The sequence below is a fragment of the Protopterus annectens genome, chromosome 1.part1 (assembly GCF_019279795.1).
Source record: "Protopterus annectens isolate FY-2018-M chromosome 1.part1, PAN1.0, whole genome shotgun sequence".
In the NCBI taxonomy this organism is placed as follows: domain Eukaryota; kingdom Metazoa; phylum Chordata; order Ceratodontiformes; family Protopteridae; genus Protopterus; species Protopterus annectens.
The window spans coordinates 931,179,247-931,192,882 of record NC_056726.1 but is presented as its reverse complement, the minus strand read 5'-3'; positions in this window follow the sequence as shown (position 1 = coordinate 931,192,882).

Genomic DNA, 13,636 nt, shown 5'->3' with positions numbered 1-13,636 from the left:
AAAGTAATAAAAAAATAAACTTATTTACACAATTATAGCTAGTCATGCTGGCATTTATATCACAGCATAATTTATAATTATTTACAAGTATTTACAAACCTGCAGCCAGAAATACTAGCACAGATAACAATATCTGACATCCTGACAACCCCCCTTAAAGATTCCAGCTAGATTTTCAAGTGACCCTAGATAATCGTCACTTGAGAAAAATGGGGCTGACTGAAAATGTATCAAACCATAGCCTGTCTTGAGAATCCCTCTGCATTTTCATTGCTGAAATCTGGAATGGCTAATATGGGGGGGTCTTCCCAAAGCCTCTTTATGTCTTTGGAATGCCTGCTCACAATCTGTGGTCCACACTGCCTTATCTGGTGTGTTTTTCCTTATTAGTTCAGTAAGGGCTGCAGCTATTGTACTACAGTTGGGAATAAATTTCCTATAGTAGCCCACTGTTCCTAGGAATGCTCCTACTAAGATATAATCTACTAACCTCTGGAAGGTTGCTGGGGAATTCTTCATCCCAAAGGGCATCCTTGTAACCTCATATAATCCAAAAAGTGTTACGAAAACTGATCTCTCTTTACCAATGGGAGTCAATGGCACCTGCCAGTATCCCTTGGTCAGATCAATAGTGGTCAGATTCTTAACCCCACCTTGTTCTAAAGCTTCATCTGTTATAGGCATGGGGTACACAACTGACTCTATACAACTGTTTAACTTTCTGCAGTCTATACAGAATCCTACACTACCATCCTTCCTTGTCATCAACACTACCAGAGAAGCCCATGGACCACTGGACTCCTGGACCACCCCCAGCTCCAGCATCTCCTTTATCTCCTCCTTCAAAGTCTGTTTGACTCACTCAGGTACCTTATAAGGAACTTTTTGATAGGCCTCTGGGGTCCCGTATCCACATGGTACTGCACTAGGTTAGTACACCCAGGTTTCCAGGGGAGCATGCCCCCAAATTCCTGTAATACTGCTCATAAGTCTTTAATCTGTATAGGAGATAGCTGCTGAAATATTGCTACCTCTCCTGCAGAAGTGTCAGTCCAAGCCTCATGAGAAGGTTAGTGACCAGATCCCCCTCAGACTTCTCCTGGCATCCACTGTGAATACTCAGCACCAGGGCCTCCCTATCATGATAAGGTTTCATTAGGTTAACATGATTCTACTCATGTCCCTGCCTCCTGCCTACTAAGTTTACCATGTAGTTAATTAATATCACCAACTTTTGCAATTCCGGGCAAATAAAAGTAATGCACAATGCATCTCTTGGTATGCTTTATGCCCTTATGACCTGTAAAAGGAATGTGATGCACTATGGATAGAGATGCCATACAGTAGCTCTGGGCTCTACCAAATGCTGTATTACCTCACCCTCTAGCCCTTTTTCAGGGGTCCAGTCTCTGTACAGTAACCCTTTATTATCTGCAAATGGAATGTCATGGGCTATGGCTGGAGATGCCAGATGTTAGGCTGTGGGTTCTACCAACTGCCATACGACCTCACCTTCTCGCCATCCCTCAGGAGTCCACTCTCTGTACAGTACCCCTTTGTTATCTGCAAAAGGAATGTCATGGGCTATGACTAGGGGTGCCAGAAGGTAGGCTCTGGGCTGTACCAACTGCTGTATTACCTCACCCTCTAGCCCTCCCACAGGGTTCCACTCTCCATCCCAGCATACAGACACCCCTTTTTCTTGAGCATCAAGTGCCTCCTTAGGTACCTCCCTCAAGTCTGGTAAGGTAGGGTCTGAAAGCTGTTCCTGTCTCAAATCTACTTTCATGACCCCACCTATCTCCCCTTCCATAGAAAGCCCAGTATCCTCTTTCAGTGATGCCTCACTGTCAGCCTGGATACCACCACTGACCTCTGTCCTTGAAATCACCATGTCCCCTGGAACTCCAGTACCTATCAACAGTTGTGGTTCACCTTCTGGCTCACTGCTACAAGGTAGCTCCCTCCCTGAAGTAACCACATCACCAGCCCCAGCCTACCCAGCTTTAGGCATAGAATCTGTCTGGGTCTCCCGAGGCTACCAGACCTATGTGCTTGTCCCAAAGCTTGACTGTGTGTCACTGCATGCACACAAGGTACTACACTATCAAACGCATTCCCTATTAGCACATCTGCAGGGATATCCTTTAACACACCTACCTGCTTGTTCCCTTCTTCACCCTCATAGTCAAGGCGAACACTAGCCAAGGGTATTTGGAATGGGGTCATTCCTAGAGCTCTAACTGGTGTGGACTGTTTAAGCAAGTACTGCTCATCCTTAACCACTGCAGGCTTCACAATGGTTATATCAGAAGCTGTGTCTTTCTCTTAGCAGTGGTCTGTCTTCCATCTACTAAGCTAGAATACAAATTTTTGTGATAACTTGGCACCGCTGTTGTTTCCAGACAACTTATCACTGGCATTCTGTCATACCCACTAGCTGATTCCCACATCTTTTGTTTCTCACTTTGTTTCAATGGACATTTGTATGCTGCATGGCCCCTTTGATTACATCCGCAACATGTAATCCCTGATCCTGACAATATTCTTGAACTAGTGGCTTCCCCTCTTACTGGTGAACTCTGTTAGAGTGGTTTAGACTCACCCCATGGATTCCCTTATGTCCAGGTGCAGCACTGGTATCACATTCATATGCAGTGGTGTCCTACTTGCCAAGTAAAGATCCCCTTTTTTCCCCAACTCATTTGCAGAGTTATACTCTCAGTCTGCCAACCAGATCCTTATGTCCTCAGGCAAAGTACTGAGAGCTTGTTCCCTCACCAAAATGTCTGCCAGTCCTTCAGAAGGGGTGACCTGATACCCACTCACCCACCTGTGAAAGTAAGTACATAAATCAGCACTGTAATCACATACACTTTCATCTGCTTTGCATTTTCTATACATTTCAGTAGATAATTTAAAACAATTTAGTAAACATTGTTTTACATGATCATAATTGAAGCAATCACTATCAGATAGTTTAGCAATTACATTAAGAGCACAGCTATGAAGCAAGGAGGTCAGTAACTGTACCCAGAGCCCATTGTCAACATTATATTGTTTATATACCCTCTCAAATATATAAGCAAAACTATCAAAGTAATCCCCCTCCCTGTACTGAGGAAAAGGTTAATGACCATTATGGCTTCTGGGGTTCAGTCAATCCCTTCCGCATTACCTCCTTGACCCTGTAGAGGGGTTTGAAGCTACTTTTTGTGCTGCCTCTGCCTCTCATTCTCTTCAGTTTCCATTTCCAAACTCATGACCTCCAGTTCCTTTCCCGTCTAAAAACATTTGATTTCCAGTTCATGCTGACGCTGCTTTTCCCTCTCCTTAGCCTCTAAACATCATAGTTCATACTGACACTACTTCTCTCTCTCCTGTTATTCACCTCCAGATCGAGTTTCCTTAACTCCAAATGAATTTTAAGTCCTCTGAAAAAAAGATACACTATCTTGTCTTGAAATGCTGCTTATCCCCAACACCAAACTGGATATCCTCTGAGCTGCTGCCAAAGGCTGAGATCATTGCTTCCTTAGTCAGGTTAGCATGAACCAGTTCATAGGTAGGTACTAGGCTACTAGCCCTAGGGCCTATATAAGCCTAGCCAAAAAGGTACTTAGGCTTTCGCCACCCAAGAAAATTATTTTCCTGTGCCCCTGTCGAGAAGAGCCACAGAGGTGATCCCCAAGTGAATTTCCAAGTTCTCATCCAATCATCAAGATTTTTCTTGAAGAGTACTAATGAGGAGCTTTGTTTGATATAGATAGTTTGTTCTAGAGTATGGGAAGTCTTTGGGACAGGAATCTATCCCTCTAGCATGTTCTGTTTATTGTAGTGTCAAGGTTTGGTTCCTAGAGCGTGTAGCTTGGAGGGATTAGGATTTCTTTAAGTGGAGCATGTCCAACAGCTCTGGGTTTGACATAGCTTTGTATGTTAGGCAGAGATTGCCTCTGAGTAGGCGATATGCGACAGAGTAAACCTGGAGTTTTTGAGATGGTCTGCGTAGGGCATCTCTTTGAGGCCGGTAATCCTCTTTGTGAGGTATTTCTGTGGCCTTTCCAGTTGTTGTAGATGTCTTGTGAGGTACATGCCAAAAGGGACATTGTACTCTATAATAGGTCTAATGAGTGATGAGTAGAGGGGAACAATGACCTCTTTTTTCCTGGATGAGAAACCTTTTGTGATGAGGTGTGCCACAATGAAGGATTTCCTGACTACTGTGGCAATATGATTATCAAAGGAGAGTCTACTGTCCACCTGTGTCCCAAGGTCTCTTATCACACTTTTGGTGTTAAGTAGACTACCACCTATGTGGTAGCTCATGGGTACAGAGTTTTTACCAAAGGGGATGACAATGCACTTTTTGGCATTGAGCTTGAGGCCATGGCTTTGACACCAGGCATCTGTCTCAGTGAGGACCTTTTCTAGGATGTCCACATCATTAGGAGTTTTGATTATGGCTCCTAGTTTGCAGTCATCTGTGAACTTCATTAGCCAAAGACCTTCTGTGTTAGCCTGTACTTCAGAAGAGTAGATAGCAAACAGGAAAGGACCCAGGACTGAACCCTGTGGTAGTCCACTTGTCACTAGTCTGAAGTCAGATTTGGAGTCTGCTACTTTCACAGTGTGGATTCTGTCAGTGAGCCAGTTGGCAACCCATCTTGTGACATAGGGATTTATACCTAGTTTAGTGAGTTTATCTATAATTCCAGAGAGGGGGGGCGGTGTCAAAAGCCTTGGCATGATCTAGATACACTATGTGAACCACCTTACCCTCATCTACAACTTTGGTGATTGCTTCAAAGAAGTCTATCGGGTTTAGGAGACATGAGCTGCCTTTTACAAACCCAAACTGGGTGGGATCCAGAGTTTGGAGATTATTGACATCTTTGTTTATAAGTTCCATGATGATACATTCTATGGCCTTGCAGACCAAGCTCATTAGGCTAATGCAGCAGTAGTTCTCAGGGTCCGTGGTGGCTCTCCCTTAGTGGAGTGGGATAACCGTTGCTGTGGGCCATTCACTGGACACAAAGCCTGAGGTGAGGCTATGATTGAATATGGTGCTTAGGTGGGGTGCCAGTTCATTCTGTAGTTTGTGTACAATGCAGCCTGGGATGTTGTCAGGTCCCATGGATGCTGTGTTCTTGGCTTTGGAGAGTCTAGTTTTTAACTGTGCAGCTGTGATTACAGGAACTTTGCATTCTTCCGGTATAGAGATGGGCCCTTTAGGGGTGAGGGGGCATAAAGTTAGCACTGAACCTATCTGCCAGGATGTTGGCAATATCAGTTGGTTCTGTATATTTCGTGCCATTGTGCTGTAACTCAGAGCAGATCTGAGTGTTGCCATTGAGATTCTTGCCATAGCTATAGAATGCTTTGTGGTTGTCTTTCAAATCAGTGGAGATTTTGTTTTTGTAACTAGCTTCGGAGGATTTTATGAGGGATCTCAGCTTCTTACTGAGCCTGACCAGGGAGTTCCTCCAATCATAGGATTTTACTCTTTATTGTAACAGATTCTTTCTTCTGTTGTAGAGTTTGTTTATGTCAGGGGACCACCAGATTGGCTTCCTTTTTTTGGACGATAGCATCTTGATTCTGCTATGGATAGCATGATCCATGCACTAGTGTAAGTGCTTGTAAAGTGCATTTGTGTAGGATTCAGCAGTTGCATCTCTATTGTCTGTCTGCATTGCTGTTGTGAAGTTTGCCACTTCTGTTTTAAGAAGCATGACGTTGGCTTTGGAGAAATTTTTTACGGTGGTTTCCCTAATGGGGGGGGGAGGCAGGATGTGGATGTCTAGGATCATTAGCTTGTGGTCAGATCCGACCAACAAGAAACTGACCTCTGGTGTGGAACTCATGTTGGTAATGACCAGGTCTAGGACATTGCTGCCCCTGGTGTGGGTGTGGATAAGTTGATCCAAGGAGTTGGAATTTATGAATTCCAGAAAATGTTGAGCAAAAGAGTTGGTACATGAGTAGTTTTCCCAGTTAATGGTGGGGTAGTTGAACTCGCCTATTATTAGGGTGTTTGGTTGTACCCTAATATTTTCCAGTGTATCAAGAAATGAGGAGAGGGAATCCTGGGGGCATGGTGGGGGATCTGTAGCAAGTTACAATTTGGATTACTGTCATGGCCAGAGTTAGTTGCACTTGGATAATCTCGGATAATCTCGGTTGCATTATGCTGAGCAACTAGCCTGGAGGTGTGGATATCCTTAATGAATATGGGCACGCCTCTGCCTTTAGTGTTTCAGTCCAGGTTAGGTGGTCGAAAGGTGTGGTATGAATTATAGCCTGGTAATCCAGGGGTGCTCCCTGGAGCCTTGAACCAGGTCTCTGTCACTGCACAGATGCTGATGTTCTCTATTTTAAGGAGTGCCTCGAGTGAATGCATTTTGAGGTTTAGACTTCTAGCATTGAGTAGCATTACCTACAGATTTTGCTTTCTTGTACCTGTTACAGTGGTGAATTTGTAATTCGAACCTTGTCTAAAAAAGGCACTATAGGGGTGGCAAGAGCTTTAGCCAGTATCCGGAATCCCAAGTGTGACAGGTGCAGGCAGTCTCTGGCAAAGCATCATGGTCTTCGATCATGTCATTCCAGGCAGACAGATACTGGATCACCTTAGAATGACACCAAAAGCTTAGCCAATTGTTGAAGTCAATCATTTTGTCCTTGTACTGTGGTATAATTCTGGGTGATGGCAGGATGCTATTTAGGGCTAGGGTCATACCTGCCTGCGCTACAAGATCGGAGAGCTCCTCCATGTCTCTTTTCATGTAGTCCAGTGAGGTATGTCTCAGGTCATTCACACCAACATGGATAACGACAGAGTCATATTTCTACTTGTTGTGCAGTGACTTGATTGTGTGCATTATGTGGCAGATCCTGGAACCCGACAGGCAGCTGACAGTAACTTTTTGTTTAGCCTTGTGAGTGGAACATTAGTGTGCCTGACTATAGATTCACCTATGACTATAGTGTTGGGTATGTTGTTATGCCTTATGGGCTGTGTTTGAATGGCACACTGAGTTTGTGGGCTATGTGTAATTTGGGTTGTTTTGGGGGTGGAGGTTTCTTGCCTTTCTGCTTTGGAGGTCTCTTGCTTAAGCAGATTTTTATTGAGAGCCTCTGCAAAGGTAGGTGCGTGTTTTGTGTTTCTATGTATCTATTTTGGTGGTGTAGGTTTTGATGGACTATGTGATGAGTGTGGTGTGGTGCAAATGTTTACCTTCTCCTCTTGACTTTCTAGTCCAGTCTTGGGTGAAGAGAGCTTTGCTTCCAGTTTGGCTATATAAGTGTATCTCTCACAGGTTGTAGTGTTGCGTGGTAGGAGAGGGTTGTCTGTATGCATGACGCAATTGCTGCATTGCCCCAAGATGCCCAGATTCTTCAGGTAGACAGGAACAAACACCAGGTGCTGACCCTTAGACATATCTGGATAGGTGCTTATTTATTAAGCACTAAAAACTGTTTCCTCTAGACAAGTAAGGAAAGTTGAGTGCTGTAGTAATTTGTAGCTTATTTAGTGCTTACGAGTTCTGAACAAGTACTGAGCTCAAAGAAACAGATTTGTGTGCTAAAACTAAATAACTGGCTAGTTCTAAGGGAAAATTTGAAGAGCGGACTTTATGGCACCAGGAAATGTTTAACCCTAGCTAAGCGGTGATGCATAAAGTGCATTTTCTTAATATAACAGTAGCAAATGAGTAAACTGATTTAAACAAATTAACCAATAAAAAGTTAAAAACTGAGCCCCGTTCCAGCAGTCTTCGATCAGAGAAGTTCTAACTGCACACTCCTACCACTAGGATGTATTGGAACCTTCTCCAAAAAAAGATGGTCTGGATTAGTGCTCAAGTTAAACAACCAAAGCTAGATGCAGCAGGTCTGAATTTAGTCTATGCTACAGAAAACAAGCCATACCAATTTCAGAAATAAACAGTTCAAATAAGCAGGCACAATAAGCCTTTAACCAGAAACTCCCAGCTCAGAAGGGCAGAATCTACCGTCTCCTCCCACAAGAGTGCAAACCACACCTTCTTAATGTAAAATACCTGTCCCGAAGTCCAAGTGGTTAAACCAATACTAATACACTTTTAGAATAACAGACACTAAGCCTTCAGTCAGCAACTCTCAACTTAGAAGGATGTAAGCTACCTGTCCTACCACAACAGTGCAGACCACAAACCTTCTTAATATAAAACAACTGGCCTGAAGTCCAAGTGCTTCAACCAAAGGCTTAGAATAACAAGCAATAATAAATGCAGCAGAATAAATGCAATTAAGTACTTTTAAGAACAAGCAGCAAAAGCAAAATAAAGTAATAAAGTAGGAAGAAAGACAAATACAGTAAAAGCAGATGAATAAAGTGCAATTTTTTTATATAACAATAGAAAATGAGCAAACTGATTTAAATAAATTACCCAATTAACCAGTAAAAAAGCTCTTAACTGAGCCCTGTTCCAGCAGTCTTCAATCAGATAAGTTCTAACTGAACACTTCTGCCACTAGGGTGCAGGGTAACCTTCTCCAGAAAAGAGGGCCTGGATTAGTGGTCAAGTTATACAAAGCTAGATTCAGGATGTCTGAATCTAGCCAATGCTACAGCAAACAAGGTGTACCAGTTTCAGAAAGATGCAGTTCAAATAAGCAGGCACAATAAGCCTTTAACCAGAAATTCCCAGCTCAGAAGGACATAATCTAGCCTCTCCTCCTACAAGAGTGCAGACCACAAACCTTCTTAATGAAAAATAACTGGCCTGAAGACCAAGTGTTTAAGCACTTGGGCTTCAGGCCAGTTATTTTACATTAAGAGGGTTCGTGGTCTGCACTCTTGTGGGAGGAGAGGCTGGACTCTGCCCTTCTGAGATGGGAATTTCTGGTTAAAGGCTTATAGTGCCTGCATATTTGAACTGCTTCTTACTGAAATTGGTACACCTTGTTTGCTATAGCATAGACTAGATCCAGGCCTGCTGAATCTAGCTTTGTTTGTATAACTTGAGCACTAATCCAGGCATTCTTTAAAGTATTCAATTGTATTTATTACTGATTGGTAGTAACTTGATTAAAGTGTAGCTATCATTCTAAGTCTTTTGGATTAAGCACTTGGGCTTCAGACCAGTTGTTTTACATTAGGAAGGTTTGTGGCCTGCACTGTGGTGGCAGGATAGGTAGCTGACATCCTTCTAAGTTGGGAACTGCTGATTGAGGGCTCAGTGTCTGTTATTCTAAAAGTGCATTAGTTCTGGTTTAAGTACTTGGGCTTCAGGCCAGTTATTTTACATTAAGAAGGTTCGTGGTCTGCACTCTTGTGGGAGGAGAGGCTGGACTCTGCCCTTCTGAGCTGGGAATTTTTGGTTAAAGGCTTATAGTGCCTGCATATTTGAACTGTTTCTTACTGAAATTGGTACACCTTGTTTGCTGTAGCATAGACTAGATCCAGGCCTGCTGAATCTAGCCTTGTTTGTATGCTTGTTGTTTGTTTGCTTGTTATTTCCCTGAAACACTAATTCCACCTAAAACGCGGCTTTTCAGTGCTTCTGTGGATCCTTAGTGATATCTGCATTGCTTACTGTACTTATTTCCTTGTTTCACTTGAATGAAAGTTACTGTTTGTCATTTTTGCATTTAAGTTACCTGTAGCACATTGCATTTAAGTTACCTGGCACTTGCTCACTAAAGCAATTATATAAGTCAGCACTAAAAAATTAAAAGCACTACACCCTCACAAACTCCCCTTAAGTACCTTTTTCCCCATTGGCCCTTTTTTTTCAATTATAAATGAATTCCCAATACTATTTTAGCATGTCCAAAGGTCAGTTGTCAATCTCCTCTCCGGTCCAGCTGGTGAATCTGGGAATCTTGAGGTAATGTTACAACTGCCTCATGTACACAGAAAACCCTCTTCTCCTCCCAACAAATTCCAACACATGTGAGAGATGCAACCATATAGCCAAATTGGAGGCTAAGCATTCTCAACTCAGTACTGGCATAACCAGTCAGGAGGAAAAGGAAACCACACTCACTACAATTCCAGTCTCACATAGACCTACCACGACAGCAAATCAAACACATAAACACACAAAAACATACTCGGAGGCTCTAAATACAAATCTGCCTAAGCTGCAGAGACCTCCAAAGCAGACACCCAAGCAACCGCTACCCCAAAAGAAAACACGTGCAACACATAGCTCACAAAGCCAGTGTGCTGAACAGTCACAGCCTTTAAGGTTAAACAACACACCTGTTACACTTGTAATAGGTGACTCTATCATCAGGCACACTGACGTCCCGCTCACCAGGCTGAACAAGGAGAAGGTCACGGTGAGCTGCCTGTCGGGCGGTAGGATCCGCCACATAACACAAGCACTCAGGTCACTGCAAGGCAAGTACAAATATGACTCAGTCATTGTCCATGCTGGTGTTTAAGACCTGAGACGTACCTCCCTGGACTACATGAAGAGACATAGAGGAGCTCTCTGAGCATGTAGCCCAGGCTGGTATGACCCTGACCTTGAGTAGCATCTTACTCTCACCAAGAATGATGTCACAATATGAAGACAAGATGATCGATTTCAACAATTGGCTTAAGTATTGGTGTCATTCAAAGGGGATCCAATGCCTGTCAGCCTGGGATGACATGTTCGACAAGCCACGATGCTTCGCTAGGGACGGCTTGCACCTATCACCCCTGGGCTTTCGGATATTGGCAAAGGTTCTTGCTACCCCCATAGTGCCTTTTTTAGGCAAGGCTCAAAAGACAAACCCACCTCCATAGGTATCACAAGGGATAAGAAACTAAGAGTAGTGCTACTCAATGCCAGACGTCTAAACCTCAAAAAGCATGCACTCGAAACTCTCTTTAGCATGGAAAACATCGATATCTGTGCAGTAACAGAAGCCTGGTTCAAGGCTCCTGAGAGCACCCCAGCACTACCAGGTTATACCTCATGCCATGCTTTTCGGCCCCAAAACTTGGACCGAACCACAAAAGGAGGGGGAGTATCAATATTCGTCAAAGATACCCACACCTCCAGGTTGGTGGCACAGCACAAAGCATCAGAGACTATCCATGTGCAACTAACAGTGGGTAAAACTGCCTTCCAGTTTATAGCCTGCTAAAGACCACCCTCCCAAACCCAGGAACTCCATTCGGCCTTCCTGGGAACATTGGAAAATATGAAGGTCTCTCCAAACACCATTATATTGGGTGACTTCAACTACCCAAACATAGACTGGGAGCATTACTCTAGCTCCAACACCCTAGCCCAAAGGTTCCTAGAATTTATAAACTCAAATGCTATGGAACAACTTGTTACCACTCCCACAAGAGGGGAAAACATACTGGACCTGATCATCACCAACATGGGGACTCTATGCTCCAGACCAGAAGTGTATCCCTCACTGGTAAGATCAGACTATAAACTAATCTCACTGGATATTCACATCCCGACCCCACCCCCTGCCCAGAAAACCACAGTGAAAAACTTCTCTAAAGCAAATTTCACACTCCTCAAAACCGAGGTGGAATTTTCAAAGCCCCCGGGCCTGTGGAAAATATGGCCCAGACCGCAGAATCCTTTATAAATGCATTCTATGAACACCTTCAGGAATGCATGGATCATGCAATCCCAAATAAAACCAAGACCCAATCCTACAAATGCAAACGTCCTGTCTGTTGGACCCCAGCCATAAACAAACTATACAATAGAAGGAGGAAGCTACTACATGATAGAGCAAAATCCCAAAAAGGGAAGGCATCTCTGATCAGTATTAGCAAAAAACTACGGGCACTCATAAAATCGTCTAAGGCCAGCTTCAAGAGAAAAATTGCACAGGACACTAAGGATAATCACAAGGCTTTCTTTAGTTATGTTAGGAACCTGGGTGGGAATTCCCAGATATGCTCAGAATTAGTCCAAAATGACAAAAAATACACCAAACCCACAGACATTGCCAACATCCTAGCTGACAGGTTCAGCGCAACCCCCCCCCCCAAAAGGGCAAATATCTATCCCAGCAGAGTGCTGCCCCCCTGACATCTCAGATGCTCAGGTAAGAGCCGCCCTCTCCAAAGCAAAAAACACAGCATCAATGGGACCAAATGGTGTCCTACATGAACTCCAAGAAGAGCTAAACCCAAATATAAAACTACTGTTCGATCTCACCCTTACTACAGGATATGTACCCAAAGAGTGGCGTACAGCAACAGTGGTCCCTCTCCACAAAGGTGGTGCCTCAACGGATCCTGGAAACTATCTGCCTGACTAGCTTGGTCTGTAAAGCTATGGAAAGAATCATCATGGACCTCATAAATAAAGGTAATGGGGACCTACAGACACTGGATCCTACCCAGTTCGGCTTTGTTAAGGGCAGATCCTGCCTCTTAAACCTGGTTGATTTCTTTGAAACAGTCACCAAGGCCATTGACGAGGGGAAGGTGGTCCACACAGCCTACCTGGACCTCGCAAAAGTCTTTGATACAATACCTATTAATCAAAGAAGACCGTAGCTACTGCACAAAACCACAAAAACCAAAAAGAAAAGTGCAGTAGGAGGAAAGATGAATATAATCCAAACTTGTTTATTGAATTGCCAAAATCCACGCCAACGCCAACAAAATAAAACCAGTTAGTCCATAAACGCTTTATAAAACAAAATACGCGTTTTCGTCTTGTAAATTAGACTTCATCAGATGTGTGCCATCATCACGTTAATTACACCCATTTATATAGACTCCTTAAATAAAATAATTAATTGCTCCACCTATAGAATTGTTAGGAAATGAATACATTAAACATTATTTAAATACGTCTTTACCACTAAAAACCAGGAAAGGAACATCATAAAAAATCTAATGAATAAATAAATAAAACCAGATTTCATTAAATAAATAATCAACTGGGTTATTATGAAAAAAGTTTTATAAAAATCTATTTTATAAAAAACTGTTAAAATGTTCTGTTAAAAAGAATTATATTAAAAAAAAAATATATATATATATATATATATATATATATATATATATATATATATATTCTAAACCTAAAAAAGGGGAACATAGTTCCATCTAGTGGCTGTTATATTTAGTACATTTTAATAATTCATAGTTTAGCTGATCTTAACTTTAATAAGGGTTTTATGGAAATAAAGTCGTTTAAACCTGGGGTATGGTCAGCCTGGAGGGTCACCTGCCACCATAATTCTCTAAATTCTATCGTGTCTTCCCATGGCCCACCCCTTATGTTCATTTTATTCTGTTCTAAAACCATAAACCCAAAAGTAGCTTCCTTGCAACTATGTCTAAAAAGTGCATTAGTTTCCTTTTTTGATGAAATTTCATATGTGTGTTCATATATTCTCCTTTTTAGCATTCTCTCCGTCTTCCCTATGTAAAAAGAATTACATTTTTTACATAAAGCAAGATAAATAATTCCTTTGGTCTCACAGTTGTGATATTCTGTTACAAATCCATCTTTTCCTACTTTCCAAGAAATGCCGATCTGTTTTGAGTATATATGAGCATTGGTTGCATCGACCACATTTAAAAGTACCTTTCCTACCTTTGTTGGTGGTCCCTCCTCGTTTATTCTCTAAAATACATTTAATGTTGGTTGAAATTTTA